General features: G+C 37.8%; 1 long non-coding RNA gene across 1 annotated transcript; it reads right to left on the bottom strand.

Moving 5' to 3' along the window:
- Nucleotides 1–508: 508 nt before the first annotated feature.
- LOC109093837 lies at nt 509–5,627 on the bottom strand. The gene is made up of 7 exons (XR_006160486.1): nt 3,040–5,627; nt 2,816–2,924; nt 2,474–2,586; nt 1,673–1,738; nt 1,521–1,588; nt 1,367–1,433; nt 509–1,281 (listed from the first exon to the last, which is right to left on the bottom strand). It is a non-coding gene; the product is annotated as an uncharacterized LOC109093837 (long non-coding RNA).
- Between the last annotated feature and the right edge of the window lie 373 nt (nt 5,628–6,000).

The raw sequence follows: 6,000 nt of genomic DNA, 5'->3' as shown, positions 1-6,000 counted from the left end.
GTTTAAACATTAAACCCAGATAGCCTAAATGTGCGCTATATCCAATAGTTTGTAATGGGAGTGCAAGCTAAAGTGCGCTCTGCAGGACATGGATACGCCAGCGCAATCACTTGCATTTTTTTCAGTGGATACGCAGTCATTTTTGCTCATAAAGGTAAGAGTAATACAACATTTGTAACTGTAAAGGGTCTACTTTTATTTGTGTGCACTCACAATATCAACAAAACGTTGTGCTTTTATAAAATAAATAAAATAATCATGATGCTTTTTCTACCGTCTGGTCTTGAACAGGAGCACTTCACAAAAATGAACCGAAACTCAGCGAATACATGCCTCACAGACATGACAAATATATCTATAGAAAGCTTTAAATGATTACTTAACAAAATTTAACAAATCAAAAACAAAATCTCTTTCATTATAATCATAATCCGTAAAGATGCACTTCTCTCTAAAGGCGCGTCTAATGAAGAGGTGGCGAGTCAGGATCGGCAACTTCATCCTTGCGACACCGACTCAGAAACAAAGAATTCAAATATCTCCTTCCTATTTCCCCCTCACTCATTTATGGTAATTACTTTTGTCGATGCTTTGCTGCAAGCTTAAGCCTATTGCGTGCATTTTAATGCAGAACTCTTCAGCTGCGCTGATGGCACGCTACTGCTGCTGGACACTAAACACTGTCGAGTCGCTCTTGACAGTCGTGGTAGCACGGTCTCCTGTTGTTTCCACCAGCGCGGCAATTTTTTCATCAATAATTGATGGATGTCTAAAATATAAAAATAACAAGAAGCCTAAAACAGGACCGAGGCCCGGCCCGCGTCTGAACTATGTCATGAAAATTGGGGTGAAATGCAGGGCTCTAGACCAGCCTAAACGTTAAACAGCCCTTGCGACGGTACTGCGTGCAGTACCACAGTGGTTCCCAACCATGTTCCTGAAGGCCCCCCAACACTGCATGTTTTCCATGTCACCTTAATCAAACACACCTGATTCAGATCATCAACTCATTAGTAGAGACTCCAACACTAGAAATAGGTGTGTCAGACAAAGGAGAGATGCAAAATGTGCAGTGTCGGGGGGCCTCGAGGAACATGGTTGGGAACCACTGCACTACCTGAATGCTTTTAAAGCGCTGAAACACACTCATATTCTATGCTGGTGTACACATGGTGGAAAGTTGGGGGCAAATCTCCAAAAACAGGAAACGCTTTCTCCAGTGTGTCTGCTTCAGTCCCTCTCTGAATGGATGCAGAGTAGAGCTTGTGGACTGGACTTTTCCTAGCATTAAAAAGAGGATCTAAAATGAGGATCTAACTTTACCAGTTTAAAACCACACTGTCACAAAGAAATGACAAATGTCTACCTGGAAGGAGGTTGGTATTTTAAGACCTTCTGCCGCACAAGTTTTGAAACTTTAGGTTCTCTGCAAGCTGTAAAACAGTTTAGGTGTTCAAGTTCACAGTTTGTTTGCAAAAGGTATTTCATAATTGGTTTCAAACTCAAAGTATAGATGATACCTCTCACACACAGAGGCCGACTGCCGCTCCAGGTCCCATTCTTCTGGCGTGTACTTTTTGAGTCTCCACTGAGAATATACGTATTGTTGCAGAAATATTATATATTTTATATATTATATATTATATGTTGCATAATAATCTGCCATCAGAACCTGAAACCTCAGTGGAGTATCCATTGTGGAGTTGTGGTGGAGGTGGACAGTCTTTTATGATTGCTTCTGTAATTCAAATAACAGTAGAAGGGGTCACTAAAATTTGCAATGATCCAACAACCTTTTTACTAACAAAACAGATTTTTAGAGCAGTGAAAGAACAAAACAAAAGCTGATTCTAAGGTATTCTAAGGTTCAAAGAAGCCTGACTCCCAGGCATACATGCACACCTGACTTTGATTGTAAGCAGCTTTGTCAAAAACAGTTGTCATAACTATAAGTGTCTGGAGACCCTTTGTGCATACAGGAGCACTTCCACTCCAAGTGCTATTGGGAAGGCATGCCTGCTGAGATGCTCCCTTAAGCTTGTATGGTTTATAGCAAAGATACTGAACCGAAGTGAGGATGTCACCTTCCTTGTACCGCAGGAAGTTGGGAGTTGCACAGAAAGGTAGTGCTTGTCCTTGTGAAAAGCACTACAATATTATGACACATTAAAAATTAAACAACATTTTTTTGCTGAGAAATTAGTTTAAAGTAATCTCTCCACAAGTGTGAAATCATGAAGTCCACTCAGCAAAAACAATAAAAATCCACAAAGAGGACCATAAAATTAGAGATAACATATACCTGTGTTCATAAAAGGAAAGGAGCTGTATGCTTCAGGATTTGATAACCAAATTATTAAAAATGAATGAAATGCTAACATAATATACTCAAAAATAAATGAATAAATAAAGAAATAACATGTAATAAACAAAAAAACAAATAAAATTAGCTGACTATTAACTGATTTTGTACCTGAGACTTCCTGGAATGTAGCAAAAAAGCCGTCATAGTTATTGTAGCCATCAGACACAAAACGAGAGTTTCCAGAACTTCTGATTGGTGAAGGGCTTTCATCCCCACAGTATCTGCCAATCACAGGCGACGTCAGACTGATACACTAAAAACCTCTACATAGTCATATCGACAACTATGGTCAGACTCCAGGCTAATCATTGAGAGCCTGAATACATGTGAACATTGAGAAACGGTATTGTGATAATATACTGTACATATTTGCTGATTAGCTGATTCAATTGAGAAATGTTTAAACTAAAAAATTGTATTCATTAGCTTTGTAGCATTTATAGTAGATACCTGAGTTCCATCGTTGCTTCTTTGCCAACCTGTAGTGTGTCCATTCACATTTGGCATTTATTGGACAACTTTCACATGACCATGTGGTCTCTGTATAACTTCTCGCAAGCTAAAGTTGGACAAAACATGTGTATCTAAAATGATTTATATATTTGTGACAATAAAAAGCAATAAAGTTGAACGTCATGCATTAAAAGGATTCTGTAAAGGACCGAAAGACTCACTGAGACAGTCTCCACAAGACCACCCTCGACAACATGATGTGCAGTACCTGCCTCTGATCATCCTTGGCCTGCCAGTCGCCATTGTTGCAAGTCTTGCAGTTGTCAAAAATGCTGCAGCCTTGGTGGATATAGAAATGATTTACTTAATTAATAAATAAAGTTTATGAAAACAGCAATTGGAATGCGTAAATAATTAATAAACAAATAAATGAAGTATGCTGACTCTCATATATTAAAAAAATAAATAAAAAAATCACATGTGCATGCAATATAAAACCATAATATGAACTGCTCAGATTGAAAAAATAGCCTTTCTGGTCTTCTAAAGTTCAAAATGTAATATAATATAAACTGCTCAGATTGAAAAAAATACACTTGCTGGTCTTCTAAAGTTCAAAACGTCTAACAAAGTTGTGTTTCCTCTTACCCTGGTGAAGGATGCAGGGGTCACACTCATCCAGAGCGTTTCGACAGCAGGGTACAGCATAGCCCACCTTTGTTCTCTGAGATGGGCACTTACATGAAATCTGCTCATACTCACAGCAGGTATGGCACATGGCATTCCATTGTGGGCCGGGACACTTATGCTCCTGCGACTTAAAAACTAAATCAAGCAGACTAGAACTCAGAGACATAATGCCTTGCATGCTTTTCTAGAATTCATGTGACTTACATTAAGTGAACGGTGCCGTCTTCAAATGAAATAAGTGATAAGTTTCATTTGGCATGTTAGAGGAAAAGTCAATTTATCTTCCAATTCAGTCAGGGAAAACTGGTGTGATGGTTTATGAGGGAATATTGTGCCAGAGGAAAATGTAAAATGTTATAACGCTGTAGACAAAAAAAGTCCTTCTTTAAAGGAATAGTTCACCCAAAAAGTAAATTTGCTGAAACTGTACTCACCTTCAGGTCATCCAAGATGTAAATGAGTTTGTTTCTTCATTGGAACAGATTTTAAATTTAGCATTATCACTTGCTCAGCTGATAGCAAGCAACCACTGAAACGATGTTAAGTCAATGTTGATGCATCAATGCTAGCTGCATTGATTAAATGTTACAAAGTGGTGTTGGTTCAGTATCACTTTTGCAACAGCAAAGTTACACTATGATTGATTCGACATCACTGCTGTTAAATTAACATTGAAATGAACAAAAATAATCAATGGTAATATTTTTGAATCAGCATTACACTATGATTGATTCCACATCACCGATGTTGAAGCAATAGTGAAATTAACAAAAACAACCAATGATAACATCAGTGAATCAACATTACACTATGATGTTGATTCTACATCACTGCTGTTAAATCAATATTGAAATTAACAAAAGATTATCATTGGTAAAATTGTTATATCAATGTTAATATGTTGGGTTTTTTTTTTTCACTTTTGCTGAAATACTGAAAATACAACTGAAATGTCGTCATAAAATAATGTTGCCATCTGATGTAAGTTAATGATGAAATAACATTAATATTTCTGACCATTTGAAAGTTTGGGGAAAACCTTTTCAAACATAAATGACACCTTTCCAGCAGTCAATTTATTTTAGACCAGTATGTGGCGCTGTAATGTGGCGCAGTATGTGCCAAAGAGATACACTAAAAACAGAGAAGAAGATTTGGACTATGCGCATAAACCTTGTGCGCAGTATACAAACGAACATGGAACAATACACTTATTTATATGTTTTAATGTTAGTTAATAAAAAGACAATCGTTCAGTGTTTGTTCATGTTTTTGTTGCTATTACGTGACGTAGCGATGTCTGAGGGGCAAGACGTGGGCTGATGACATTATTGTTTCACAAAATATACGGATTCGGTGTACACACGAAAACGCAAGGGCGGCATTTTCAAATTTATACACTCTGGGACACGGTTTAAAAAAATATCGGTTTCACTTTCCCAAAACGCCGGATCCGTGTGGACGAAACGCCTATACGATACAAAATTTATGCGTATACAGCTAAACGCGTCTCCGTGTGGACGAGGCCAAAGTTTATCTCCAGTCCTAATTAAACACACCTGAACCAGCTAATCAAGGTCACTAGGATCAATGAAAGCTTCCAGTCAGGTGTGTAGGAACCAGGGTCGTCCACAGACATTTTGAGGGGCAGTGGCCAAACCAAAAATGGGGCACTAGGGGGGTGGTGGGTGCTTGTTAATACAAATTATCCAGTTGTTACAAATATACAATTAAAAGAGAAGACAGCACACTCTGTACTAACTGTAATAAGACTGGGCTCTCCCTCACTCTCTGAGACTGCTTCTGCCTTCATCTTCAATGGAAGTAGGGGAGAGTGGGGTAAGTTGAGCCAGTGGGTATGTTGACCCACCTCCTGCATCTTAGCAACTGTACACTTTTACTGTCATGTGATGATGTATTTTGGAACCACCCATCATTTCTGCCAGACTGTGAAAAGGAGAAACACACTGGGGGAATGGAAGGCACTGTGGCCGTATCCAGGCTTTAAAAATTAGTGTGTTCTGGGTGGGAATTGTGCTATAATAACCCCACTTATCATATACACTAAACACTTTAAAAGAGAACGATATGTTGATGTTTGTGAAAGATGTTTTCTCTGTTTTGGAGGAATGAGCATTGTTAAATTATATCACATTGCACCATTACTTTAGGTTAGGGGTATATAATTTTATCAGTTGTTTATTATTATTCAGCAATACATAGGCCTATTTAGTTATAGGTTATAGTTTTTATCAATAACCATTGCTATAAAGATGGTAACTTTGTTTAGTGCCCTTATGAATGTTGCTGGCACGACTGTGTGAAAATGTAACTACAATATGATGTAGCATAGACGCAATGTACTTGTTCTACAGATCTCTGGACTAGTGTTATATGCTACTGTTTTGATAGTGTTGATAATGTTTCTCACAGATAATATCATGATGTGTTTTTTTTTTTTTTTTTTTTTTTTTTTTTTTTGCGTTTGCCTC

Source organism: Cyprinus carpio, chromosome A7 (assembly GCF_018340385.1).
Source record: "Cyprinus carpio isolate SPL01 chromosome A7, ASM1834038v1, whole genome shotgun sequence".
Lineage (NCBI taxonomy): Eukaryota > Metazoa > Chordata > Actinopteri > Cypriniformes > Cyprinidae > Cyprinus > Cyprinus carpio.
Note: the sequence above shows the minus strand (reverse complement) of the source record. Positions and strands in the feature narration are given on the sequence as shown.